Genomic DNA, 15,087 nt, shown 5'->3' with positions numbered 1-15,087 from the left:
TACATTACATTCGCTGGAAATAGAAACACATTACATTACATTACATTCGCTGGAAATAGAAACACATTACATTACATTACATTCGCTGGAAATAGAAACACATTACATTACATTACATTCGCTGGAAATAGAAACACATTACATTACATTACATTCGCTGGAAATAGAAACACATTACATTACATTACATTCGCTGGAAATAGAAACACATTACATTACATTACATTCGCTGGAAATAGAAACACATTACATTACATTACATTCGCTGGAAATAGAAACACATTACATTACATTACATTCGCTGGAAATAGAAACACATTACATTACATTACATTCGCTGGAAATAGAAACACATTACATTACATTACATTCGCTGGAAATAGAAACACATTACATTACATTCGCTGGAAATAGAAACACATTACATTACATTCGCTGGAAATAGAAACACATTACATTACATTCGCTGGAAATAGAAACACATTACATTACATTCGCTGGAAATAGAAACACATTACATTACATTCGCTGGAAATAGAAACACATTTCATTACATTACATTCGCTGGAAATAGAAACACATTACATTACATTACATTCGCTGGAAATAGAAACACATTACATACACATGAAACATATGCCATGTGATACAAAGGTTAAGTGAGAATTTTCCGATATTTTTTTACGTTTAAAGCTGATTCGGGCATTTCCTAATTGAATACATTATTTGATTCGTTTTTATCTTTAGACATGCATATGCAATTCAATTACAATATTACACTTAAGCTATGTCAAAAGCTAAGAAGTTTGAAAATTGAAGTAATCTAAACAAAACAGATTGAAATTTAAACGATCACAATTCTACCTATGACGAATTAGATTAAATAAGTAGATAACCAGCCTCTTATTTATTAAACGGGTATTCTTAGAAGAGTTTAAAGTAACCACGATGTATTATGCTTTCCATGCATGAATGCAAAAAGAAATTGAAAAAGCTTTTTACGAATCGATAAGACCAGATAAGCTCCAGATAGATATTAAGACAAAGGCATGATATATATAACTGAAGTTAGTGAACCATTGCCGCAATTGGAGACTGACCAGAATTTCAGATTCTCGCCCACTGGATACCTACAATAAATTTGTGCTATCTAGTCAGCACAAGCGTATGCAGAGAAAAGTGTGCGGAAAAATTAGGTCTTTAGCATTCCACTGATATTGTTACGAGGACATTGAATCACGTGCATGCTTTAGGCTTAAATACAATTTATTCAAATATAGAAAGACTTGCCGAAATCAACTAATATTGGTTGTTAATCAGTAGTTGCGTTGCCTTTTAAGGAACTTTACTTGGTTAAGATGGAGAAGAATTACAAGTCAATTAAAATAATATTTAGATGGCAGAGATTCGTTTAAAACTGGCTTATAAAATTGCTTATGAACAAATCTAATCCGATATACAAATCTGTATAAACAGCCTTAGAATTGGCATCTAATTCACCGAGAGATTATGGTGGAGAGCAAATGGAGACTGGGAAAGCCAGTTTCTTCACCTGTAGTCTTATGAAAGTCAGAAGGATCGAAGATCGGGTTTTTTTTTTTAAGCATTTAGAAGGATAATGATTCTTATGCCAAACCTCAATATACAATATTTATCTCCATTACGAAACGGACTAAATCAGATTACTTTATTAGTAATTCGAGTCTATCCAATCATATAATTTCATTCTGGAGACAGAACACTTCCATAGAACACGTGCGACTTATGGATTTCAGGCAGTTTTTGCATCAAAGCGACATTTGAATTTTATTTAGATGCTAAATACGATCATTAAAAACTCAAACGGTACCTTGGCTGAATCAGTTATGAGATTTCTCTAGGAAAAAACTTTTTATACAGGAAGTAAAACACTGTTTTGTCTGCCTGGGATTTATCAGTCGAGATAAATTTCTGAAGATTTGTCAAAATTAAGTAGCTTACCAGAAGGCAATAAAAGTTTTCTACGCAGTCTCTCTTCGCTCAGTCAAATGGAATTCCTAAATATTTAGGACAGAATATGTTCTAAGAATTGATCAATATATGTCCATAACCATAGCTCTTATTGTTGGGAGTCATTGGTGAAGTCAAACAAGTCACTGGCTTCTGGAATTTTCACTTGATATTTAAGCATAGTATACTTTAGATTTCTAGTTTAATATTTCAACTTAAAGTATTGAAAGAATATTTTTTAAAAATATGCAATTCCCTCCCACTTTCCCACAACAAATGAAAATATGGTATCCAACGTTAAAAAAACTTGGAATAGTACAAGCAATTGGAGAGTAGCTGCCTTGGATATTGAAAAACAAACAAAAATTTAGAGATGTAAGCCAACTGGAATACTTTCAATGCTAACCTTTTATTTTAACCTTCGGCACTGCTTAGTTAATCAGATGCACATTAAAATTGGCATCCTATCACATTGGTGACCAGAGACGTTATAGGACGTCCGAAAACCGAACATTGACTGCCTATTACAGAGTTTTTATATAAATTATAGACAGCACCATTTCATTTATATGTTGACTAATCTCAAGAAATGGAAAATAGAATGACAGCCTCTGCAGATTAAGACTGTTGACATTAAATCTACATAATAAAAAGCCACAATTTGGACAGAAAACTCTTCAAGATACTTCGGCCAAGAACAAACCTCACTTGGAGACTGGCATTTTGCAGTTTTATATTGACATGTATACACAGATGACTAGTATCCAACTTGTAGTTGGTGTTACGTATTGCATCTGAGAGCAGATATTTCCCATAATTGGTCCATCAAATTGATTTTCGACGCAAAATTGGCAACTTTTAGACTTGCAACGCACAAAAACAGTTGAATAGAAAACGTATCACAGCAACGCTTCTGAAGCATTCCAACATAAAGGTAATATGGACTAAAGCATATATCGAATAAAGAGAGCAAAATAGCTGACAAGCTTTTAAACAAACAACCAAGAAAGACTGACACTATTAAAGTTCAGAACTGTCAAAGAGCTACTCAAAAAGAATCTTTGGAAACCGAATGATGGAAGGCTGACAAGTACAGGAGAACCATCTGATAAAGAATCAAATTACGTATACTATTGAGAATGGGAGTAATTTTCTTGCATTTGCCCATTCAGAGAGCGCTTTCGTATATTGCAACCAACCGAAACGCAACTGCAGCTATGTTTGAGTTCAAAATTGCATTTTATTAAATATGTATTGACAGTCATATCTACGACAAAGTTAGAAATTATTATGGAGGCATTATGTTAAGCATACAGCTGACAACCCACTTTTCAGAAAGTTCGTTATCCAAGATTCGGAATCGAGTAATGCTTTTTGTTCTCATTTCAGTCAATGTTGAAATACTAGAATTAATATTTTCCGATATTTGGTCTCCTATAAGCTGAAGGGAGTGCCCAGATTTTCTCTGAAGAATGCACGCATCTAACCAGCACGGAATTTTTATTTTTAAGTTTTGCAGTAAATAGGAGAATTTACTTTATCGGATTAAATAAGAAAACATACACGAATTAATTCCTACTCTTGCACAACAGACAATTTTACTTCAAATATTCGTTACATTTTTCGAACTCGTATATACGAGAATTTTCCCTCGACGAAAACTCAACATTTGCTTTTGAAGACTTATGCTTAAAATTAAGGCGTAAGAATAAGAAGCCATTAAGAGAACAATGATTTCGAATTACTGGAACAAAGCACAAAAATCAATGTCTTAGATATCGCAACGTAAAAAAAAAATTAACCTATTCTGCAGTCGCATATTTTATTTCTAATGAGGAATTTTGATTAATACATTAGGAAGTTCGTTATATTAACCGTTTGACTGAAGTTTGCTTCGAAAGAAATTGGATACATCTTAAATTTTTTTTTATTTACTATCTCGCCTATAATCTACATCCACATTCTGCAAATTGCATTTTCTATTATACATTTAGTTTTTAGAATTGTTTACCATTTTTAACTAGACTGCACAAATTTATTTAAAAAGATTTTATAATAGTTTTTGCTTGAACTTAATTTTGAGTTTAGTAGGTCCAAAAAATATGTCTACAAAAAGTTATAATTAACATCGATTACAGACGAGAACGTTTCCCATCTATGAACATTTGTGAATAAAAGGTCAGATAAGAGGGACTGGTCTAGCATCATGACCAGATGACAATTTCTAGGTCTGTTTCCCAATATACCTTCAACAAAATAAAAACAAGATTAATTTTGTCGATCCCTAGAAGATTAGCGTCTAAAACATTGAAGTTATCCTAGATTACCATTTCGCGCAATTCCTCAACGTGCTCACCAAAATGCCTCAAGATCAGAAATTGCAGAAGGATTACAAAGATACGACAGCTTTCGTTTCTGTGGCATTCTCTAGAAAATCTTATGCCCTGAAAATAAACGATTCTTAAAATGAAGCAATATCAAAATCAGTTGCTAAATTTCCGATACCAGGAGATCGTGCAGTTCAGGATATCTTGCCCTTTTGTGTCAATACCACCTAAATCACAATATGAATCCTTGTTAGAGTTGGAAATCGTCGAGGTTTTATACAGCACTCAACGAATAGTTGTAGTTGGCAATACAGCTAGTCATTGGGTGTTGCACTAGCATCAATGTCACTACATATGGCTGTGAAAAGGATGCAGCTTCAGTGAAGATCTGGAGGGAATTTGAGGCCATCTTCCAAAATTGAAGGACATATCCATGACAGCATGGGCTATACAAGATACACTCGGGCTCCACCAGTCTGCTCTAATTTTTTCACTCCATGAATAGGAAATCTATAACCGTGTCGTTAAACTGGACTACCCGAATGGCCGTCGTCATCGCCAACATCAGCGATGATTCCCTGTAGTGCCTCCTGAAGAATACAGTGCATCCACAAGGCTCTCAGCATCGAAAAATCAATCGTTATGAAAGTGTAAGTATTCCAGAAGCTACCACGCAGGATATCGCTTCTCAAACGACATTTGCCAAACTGATTGTTAGAAGATTGTGAATAGTTTGGCAACAATTATAAACATTTCTAAAATACGGGCTAGAAATCTCTTTTAGCTGTAACCTGAAACAAACTAAAATCGTATTCATTTCTGTTAATCGATTTCAACAACATTGAATTCATTAATATAGCTTTTCCAATCACAACACTACTATGTAGATGATCCTTTAAAAACTCTGCATTCCATATCAAGACACAGGAGAGATGACAACATAAAATGAAGACGATACTTTCCTGCTTAATATAACTTCCATTTCTCTGCAAGATGCTTAATTCTCCATTCGTTCCTAAAACCCATTAAACGAACCCATGAACCGACATCGAACTTCTGCTCCCTTCAGTAACGGGTCTTCATGTAGAAAGGTTCTATAAAATCTCTATTAATATGCCGCTGAATTTAGGAAGCTCTTACCAAGCAAGACACACACTCGGGGGACCAAAAAGACACACACTCGGGGGAACAAAAAGACACACACTCGGGGGAACAAAAAGACACACACTCGGGGGAACAAAAAGACACACACTCGGGGGAACAAAAAGACACACACTCGGGGGAACAAAAAGACACACACTCGGGGGAACAAAAAGACACACACTCGGGGGAACAAAAAGACACACACTCGGGGGAACAAAAAGACACACACTCGGGGGAACAAAAAGACACACACTCGGGGGAACAAAAAGACACACACTCGGGGGAACAAAAAGGAATCTCCTCCCCAAGAAAGTCTCCCCAAAGAGAAAGAATCTCCTCCCAAATACAATTAAGCATTTTTTAGAGAAAGGAGAATTGCGTTAAGCAAAGAAGCATCTCTATTTCCTTTGTTAGCTATTCCTTGCCTTGACGTGGAATATAGAATTCGTGTAAGATGATCTGCATGGAACGTTGCAATAGGAAAAGTTATGCTAATGAGTTTGTATTGACAACGAATGAAATTAACAGAAGTAAACACAATTCAGTTTTATTTCAGGTTGTCATGAAAAATGCAATTTCTAGCTCATATTCGAGAAATTCTCATTACACAAGTTGCCAAACTGTTCACAATCTTCCTACAATCACATTTAAAAAATGACAGAATTTAGAAGAGATGCCTTGCGCGGTCACTTCTGGAGTACTTTCATAAAGTAGTCTTTCCAATGCAGAGAGTCTTGTCCAAATTTGTGGGTGCACTGTTTTGCTGCAAGAACCACTAAAGGGAATCATCGCGCATGTTGATTATTGGTAACCATGATGACAGCCACTCGGGTAGTCGACACGATTATAGATTTACCACTCATGAAGTGAGCCGATAGGTGGAGCCCCAGTGCATCATCCATGACAGCCTGGCTTGTTAAAAAGTCCTTCGGTTTTGAAGGATGGCCTCAAATTCTCTCGGGATTTATATCCGATTTAACTGTATCCCTACAAAGTTACCTTGGATTGGCATTATTGTTAAATATAAAAGCTATCAATATCTCCATACGATTTTCAACTCTATCGATGTACACTTTGGATTTTGAAGGTATTGACATAAAACGTGTAGGCAAAATATCTTGACCACAGATATTGATCTCCTGAAACCAGAAATTTAATAACCGTAAATGTTTTACCATATCCCAATTTTTCAAAAAATGACATTTTCAGGACATCAGATTATCCCGAGAATGTCACAGAAGTAAAAAGTAATGTAATATTTCATTCTCTGCAACCTTCAGCAATTCCTAAACATAAAAAGGCACGTAGAGGAATCGCGCAGAACTGAAATTAAACATTGAATTTATCCTAGATCTTTCTGGGATCGGTAAAATTAGTCTCGTTTTCATGTTGCGAGAGGGGATATTGGAAGACGTACCTAGTAATCTATCATGCATGCCAGATGACGACAAGCCCTCTTAAGCCAGCCCTTTCCCGACTCTCTTATACCTAACTATCCATTACGTTCTCGATTCTTTAGCACTGGAATTGTTGACGATTGAAAGGGGGAGAAACATGGCACAAAGTCATTTCTACATACTTGATATTAATTCCTCACTAGATTAAGATCCTTCGTCCTTATGGTTTTTAAATCTAAAGAAATTTAAAAGGCTATACAAGTATTTTTAATTTATTAAAGTTTATTTAACTGAAGTAAAGAATGAATTTAAAAAAAAATTTCTAATGTATTTCGGTATAATTTTCGAAGATCCTGAAGTATACTGGGAGTAATTCGATTCTTTTACCAACAGAACAATGCATTTCGGAGACTACCTTTGGATTTTCTGTTATAGAAGTCTATTATTGAAAGAATCTGCTCATATTTTAATAAACTGAAATTGTTCTAACTTGTATAAAACCAAGAAGCTATTTTTAAATTTGACCGATGGGCAATTTTAAAATGGACCATTTTGAAAAGCGGAAGTCTAGCGAAATGCTTTAGATGAATGAAAAAACGGGGATATTTCAACCTACGGAGAATTAAACTTTTCAAGAACCGAGATCCAATAAATGTTCCCTTGGTAATTGCAAGCCTTGTAAGAAAATTTATATGAAACTCTAGAAGCTGATTTTATATTAAATGTAGAGCGCGCTCTTCAGTTTTACTCCGAACGTTGTTGTGCTGTTTTATTCTTTACAGGGCGAGATGCCTTCTGCTAATGCGTTAGTGTCTACAGGTATCATTTGTGCGTGCAACTCGGCTATGTTAGCTGTATTCACAGTTCTCCTGGAATATTCATAGAATAAAGCCTCTATTTCTCAGCATATTAATACTACATATCTACTGGTCTATTTCTGCAATAGTATTAAATATGAAATTCACCTAAAAGTGAACGTTTATACATGCCAAAACCTCTCGAAATCAGTCGCATCACTGCCGATCAAATAGACAATATAGGTTTCCCACACTGAGACTACAGAATGGCGACAATCTATAGGATACTGCATTATAACAGTGAAATTGTAAAAAAAAAATCCAAATTAGAGATAAAATTTCCAAATTGAAAGTTGCCTCCTTGACTTGGATAAAAGAATACGACAAGTATGAGATGCACTAAATCTTCACACAACTGAATAAATGCAATGATTTCCCAATACTATAACGAAATTTTAAGTTTGGAATTTAAATATTCGAATTTTCAGAAAACCTGTCTTGAAATAAAAAAACACACTGGATTTTGAGACTATTACTCCAATCCAAAATAAAACAAGGCAGCTACTATAATTTAACCAGATGGGTATGCATTGTTAGGATTTCAGGTTGCAACAGATTACATAATTATTTTAAGCTTGAATATCCATGTTGCCCTTCAATAACAATTAGAGTATTGTTAGAAACTCGATTAAAAGATAAAGCAAGAATTCCATCTCTTTAGATTATTTGAATTTGGATATCCAATTTCTACATAATTGCAGTTTTGTAAATAAGACCCAGGATTAGACAAACTACCTAATTTTCCAAGACTGAAATGAAGACTTCAGGTTGATTTCAACTTTCCAATAAGCTTATAAAACCAGCAGGAGTGGTCTCCAAAACTTCCACATACTCTAATAAACTTGCGCCAGAGAAGGCCTTGCATGGCATAATGCACAATAGTAACGAAAAATTAACTTTTGGCTTGCATTTGGCATCTACTGTATCGATCGTGTCATCCTTGGCGAGTTATTTGGCAATTAATCGTCGACATCCTTTAATAGTCTCCAAAAATTGGTTTAGTGCTTTAGACACTTTTCTCAACCGGTTGAAACAAAGCTACATTTATAATCAAAATCCCACAGCTTATTTGATATACTTAAATGATTGAATTATAGCAATTACACGTTTCTGAAAGTACAGACAGACAGTTATCGCTTGGTTGGATTTGGCTCAAAATTCCGCAGTCTACCTTAGAGATGTTTACCGAGTTTTATCTAGCTCTTTTTGTAAATGTCTTAACTCAAACAAAGGCAGACGGACATGAAAGAATTTTGCTTATGATTTGATAGAAGACTTTATACCAAATTTCAACCTTCTAGGTCAAAGTTTTTTGCGCAGACAGACATTTTCCAAGAATGTGTTCAAACTCAGGGAAGTTAAATGAAGAGATTAGTCAGAATCTGTAATTCGAAATTTGACAATAACTATTCTTTCTCTTTATACTTTATATACGAAAATGCAAGAATGTTATGTAATAGGTTTCCTTCTAGATTTTATGATCTTGATAAAAGTATGCTTAATCTTACAACTCCATTATTTTCATTAGTGCAGATTAGCAGCCTGTACTATCAGAACACTTTTAAGACTTATTTAAAACAAGGCAGTAAGCATTACAATTTCGATTAATTTGGTCCATTTCAGAATGGCCAAGCAAATGTGGAAATCCAATCCACGAGTTATTTCTACAGGTCAACTCAATAGAGAGCAATTGGAAGAACTCGGCAAGTTTCATTTCTTAGTATCAACATGAGCAGAAAAGTTATGCAAAGGGGGCCAAGAATTAATAAGGGAACAAGAATTTCAATGCTTTTCAATACAACTGAAGACTGCTTTATGAAAAAGGAATTGAAGCTATCCAATAAATCAACTATTGCACCAGTAAGTAGACAACCAATAGCACAGATCCAAAATATTGGAAATGAACTAAGGGGTCTTTAGCCTGATAAAATATAGACTTTCAAAGTCTACTAGAGACTACGTTAGCAGTTGAGTAAACTCTCCCTGCCGATTAAAGCATTTAGATGTAACATATGCTATATTTTTTACATCAAGAAAATTGGTATACGATATCTAATTACGCAATATAATTCGACGCTGCAATTTTAAAAGAAATGTTGCCCTCAGAAATCAAAGGCCGCAGCCAAGAACTTCCGACTCGTACGAATTGCTGCATAGGCACTGGGATGGTTAATGTTGCGGCACTCTACTCGAACAAATGCTAGAATTTTAAACCTAATGTGTTGATCTTTAAAATTGACTTGGGGCATGTTTTTACTTTCCGACTTGTATTATGAAACGCCTTCAAAATTGTTTCCTCAATAACTTTTTATTAGTTACGCTTCCTAATAATTCAATAACTTTGAGCACCTATAAATATTTAATAATGTGTTATTTCTAACAGATGATCCATGAAATAAGATGGAAATTTTTTATATCAAACATAGGGCCAAACTAGAATTGGGAATTTTACGCAAGCCATTAAAATACATAAAATTTACTAAATTCTTCAGAAGAGCGATTTTAGTGAAAATATTTTTTAAAGGGGAAAATTAAGTTTACTATCGAAGTAAATTTTATTTCAAAGACTAAACACACCACAGAACATAAGCGCATGTCAATATCCTCCAAGAATAAGGGTAGCGCAAATTTGAATAGACGTTAAATATGTAGTTAAATGCATCTATAATTATAGAACGCGCTCAATTTTTGGAAGAATTCTACACATTCTTTGACAATGAAGATGTTAAGAGGGAACCGCTGTTATATATTTAACAGATTAAAAATTTCCATCTACAAAACTGATCAGAAACCGCATAACTTATGAAAAGTAGACGAGCAGCGATACCCGACTTCACTTCACAAATAAGTATTCATTTGATATTTTTGGAGTTATACGACTAATTTATGGAATTTTAACTGTATTCCTAACCCATAGAGCCTCGATCGATCCTAACCCATAGAGCCTCGATCGATCCTAACCCATAGAGCCTCGATCGATCCTAACCCATAGAGCCTCGATCGATCCTAACCCATAGAGCCTCGATCGATCCTAACCCATAGAGCCTCGATCGATCCTAACCCATAGAGCCTCGATCGATCCTAACCCATAGAGCCTCGATCGATCCTAACCCATAGAGCCTCGATCGATCCTAACCCATAGAGCCTCGATCGATCCTAACCCATAGAGCCTCGATCGATCCTAACCCATAGAGCCTCGATCGATCCTAACCCATAGAGCCTCGATCGATCCTAACCCATAGAGCCTCGATCGATCCTAACCCATAGAGCCTCGATCGATCCTAACCCATAGAGCCTCGATCGATCCTAACCCATAGAGCCTCGATCGATCCTAACCCATAGAGCCTCGATCGATCCTAACCCATAGAGCCTCGATCGATCCTAACCCATAGAGCCTCGATCGATCCTAACCCATAGAGCCTCGATCGATCCTAACCCATAGAGCCTCGATCGATCCTAACCCAAAGAGCCTCGATCGATCCTAACCCAAAGAGCCTCGATCGATCCTAACCCAAAGAGCCTCGATCGATCCTAACCCAAAGAGCCTCGATCGATCCTAACCCAAAGAGCCTCGATCGATCCTAACCCAAAGAGCCTCGATCGATCCTAACCCAAAGAGCCTCGATCGATCCTAACCCAAAGAGCCTCGATCGATCCTAACCCAAAGAGCCTCGATCGATCCTAACCCAAAGAGCCTCGATCGATCCTAACCCAAAGAGCCTCGATCGATCCTAACCCAAAGAGCCTCGATCGATCCTAACCCAAAGAGCCTCGATCGATCCTAACCCAAAGAGCCTCGATCGATCCTAACCCAAAGAGCCTCGATCGATCCTAACCCAAAGAGCCTCGATCGATCCTAACCCAAAGAGCCTCGATCGATCCTAACCCAAAGAGCCTCGATCGATCCTAACCCAAAGAGCCTCGATCGATCCTAACCCAAAGAGCCTCGATCGATCCTAACCCAAAGAGCCTCGATCGATCCTAACCCAAAGAGCCTCGATCGATCCTAACCCAAAGAGCCTCGATCGATCCTAACCCAAAGAGCCTCGATCGATCCTAACCCAAAGAGCCTCGATCGATCCTAACCCAAAGAGCCTCGATCGATCCTAACCCAAAGAGCCTCGATCGATCCTAACCCAAAGAGCCTCGATCGATCCTAACCCAAAGAGCCTCGATCGATCCTAACCCAAAGAGCCTCGATCGATCCTAACCCAAAGAGCCTCGATCGATCCTAACCCAAAGAGCCTCGATCGATCCTAACCCAAAGAGCCTCGATCGATCCTAACCCAAAGAGCCTCGATCGATCCTAACCCAAAGAGCCTCGATCGATCCTAACCCAAAGAGCCTCGATCGATCCTAACCCAAAGAGCCTCGATCGATCCTAACCCAAAGAGCCTCGATCGATCCTAACCCAAAGAGCCTCGATCGATCCTAACCCAAAGAGCCTCGATCGATCCTAACCCAAAGAGCCTCGATCGATCCTAACCCAAAGAGCCTCGATCGATCCTAACCCAAAGAGCCTCGATCGATCCTAACCCAAAGAGCCTCGATCGATCCTAACCCAAAGAGCCTCGATCGATCCTAACCCAAAGAGCCTCGATCGATCCTAACCCAAAGAGCCTCGATCGATCCTAACATGAAAGTGACTATTGAAAGCCTATGTTTACTACGTGGAAAAATAATGTGCATTGTCGCACTTCTGGTTTGCTTTTAAAATTAGGCATCAAAAAGATTGAAATTATCGTTCGATATGTTTTCATTGGGAAATTTCAATTTTTTTCCACCACACTATCAAAACTGAAAGTATAAATTAAGCTTCTTTTGGGGGTCAAGGGACAAATTGAATTTATAGTTACGAATATTTTCCCACCCTCTCACCAGCCGGCTGGTAACTATCCTGTCCCATTTTTTTAAGAAAAAGGGGAGGGGAGGGTGCTATCCTAAATCTTTTATTCTAAATTTAATTTTAATATATTAAGCCTTTCTATTAAATACCCAACTCGAATAGTGCACGCGCACTTTCCCGTTATTTTTATTTGAATATTTCCAAAATAAGAAGCCCATCTTTATACTTCAGAGTTGGAACGAGGGAAAGAAATGAAATTTCTCCTGAACTTTCTGCAACTGAAATGGTGTCCAAGTACCTGCTGAGAAGTTGTCGAGTTTCGATTTCATGACGCAAGGCTCAGATCTGTGCCAAAGATGCACCACTGCAAATGTTTACCGACAAGCTATGGTTTCATTGAAGAGCCAAATATGGCCAAACTGTGCCAATCAGGGTTGGAGTTATAAATGTAATATTAATGAAAGATCAATGTAATATTAATTTTTGTATGCAACAAATTAAAATGAATATGAAATTCGTTATATTTAAACTGTTAAGATCGACAGTGTTTAAGATAAATTTTCGAATGGCGACGTTACCCTCTCCAAATCGATACGAATTTAGTACGCTTACGGAAGTGGCCTCAAAACATTCTCTCATAAGGAAATGCCAAATTTCAACCGTCTAGCTCAAAGACGTTTTGAGTTTTGTCACAGACAGATGGAAGTTGCCCAAAAAGGTTTTTCGAATTCATGTAAATCTGAAACGGGGTGGGGAGTCAATCTCGAGTTCGAACTTCCAGCGATTGTTATACTTTACATATGCGAGAGCGTAAAAATTATCGACTATTAAAATCGAGACCTTCAGATAAAAAATTAAGTGAATCGACGTGGATTGATGGACACCGATCACTAAAAAGTTAGTGAAATGGGATTGGTTATTACAAAATCGATTCATTTTCACTTCAAGCTCTCGTGCAGGAAGATAAATCCAGAAAGTAGGCAACATTGATAGAATGAAGTACAATTTATTAGCGATTTATAGATTCTGGTCGTGAATTAAATACAATTGTGAAAAAATTCTTTCATTGTAATTTTATGTAAATGAAACATTCTTCCCGCACCTAGTGTTACTCATAAAGGATCTTGCAAGAGTCGATTGAGAATTGTATTCCTGCCATTTTACATTCAGCTCTCTAAACGCATTGTTACTTGTTATTTGAAGTTTCAAAGATTTCGATATCGAGAAAGATGAGCATTAGGCGCATAGTTAAAAGGTCGGAAAATTTATATTTCCATCTTAATTCTATGTCTTTAGTTCTGCATTATTGTGGTAGACACCATATTAATTTTTGAGCTCTAATTTCAGAATCGTCATTCAGTGACACTTTCTCGCAGTTGAGAATTAATTCTTAGAATTTCCTACTCTGAGGCAAAATTTTCCTAGGATAAAAATGGAATCGAGAACGTAAAATAATACAATTTACGAATTTTCACTAATACTTATTAATACTCGCTTTTAAGTTAAAAAAATTTCAGAGTATTTAATTCCAAAATTAATGTCACCATTTTTTCAAATTTACCGTGTAGTATACACTTTTAACATGCATCATATTTACATTCTTGGCTCCGAAATTAAAAATTTTTTTCTTTAAGATCATAACTTGTGTTTAAAGGCAAAAAGTCAGTCAATTTTATTCAGTTTCATAAGCATTGAAATGAATTTTTTCAATCAGACGAATTAAATATCGAATACTGTTCGGTGCTCAAAGTATTGAGTTTCTTGGATTGAAATTTATTCAACGGTATGTTGTGGGTACTAAACTACAATTTAAACCGGTTTCAAATTTATGTTTATATTTACATGGTCTATCAAAACAAGACATCGTATTCTTCACAGGCGATAGAATTTTTATTGATGCGTTAAGGCTTGTTTACTCGGAGCAGCCATTTATAGAAGGATTAGTTTCGAATTCTAACCTTAATGGAATGAAGATTTTTTGGGGGGGATGGGAAGGAAGAAAAATGTAAATTTTCTAGAGTATTTATGTTTGAATTCCGTATAGAAAATGGAGAAATCCATTGAGAGCATTACTTCTGAAGATATTTTATATTGAATAACAGAGTTTCTTTTAAGCGAGTGTTATGATGATCATTAAGCGAGTGTTATTGGTTCCAACTTTCCCGATTTTTCCCGCTTTAAATGATTGGAACCTGAATAGCCAACCGAAAACGAAGGCTTGATGACTTAATAAAGATTCAATTATAGAAATTATGAACACAGATTTCTCCAACATAAAGGCTAAATGCCTCATTAAAACATGTTCCACCAATTAGAAAATAGACCCGAGTTCGATTTTGCACCCATAATCGTAAGTTTCTTTTATATTGCTTTCAAATACACTGTAAGGATTGCTTCGATAATAAGAATCAGGATTGTTACAATACAAGTCCTCAATGTCAAAGCATAAAATGGCTTATATTCTAACTACAACCTTCATTTAGAAATTCATGCTCAAAAACTATTTACTACTGTTCTTATTGTAATGC

This window comes from Argiope bruennichi, chromosome 2, assembly GCF_947563725.1.
Source record: "Argiope bruennichi chromosome 2, qqArgBrue1.1, whole genome shotgun sequence".
NCBI classification, from domain to species: domain Eukaryota; kingdom Metazoa; phylum Arthropoda; class Arachnida; order Araneae; family Araneidae; genus Argiope; species Argiope bruennichi.
Note: the sequence above shows the minus strand (reverse complement) of the source record.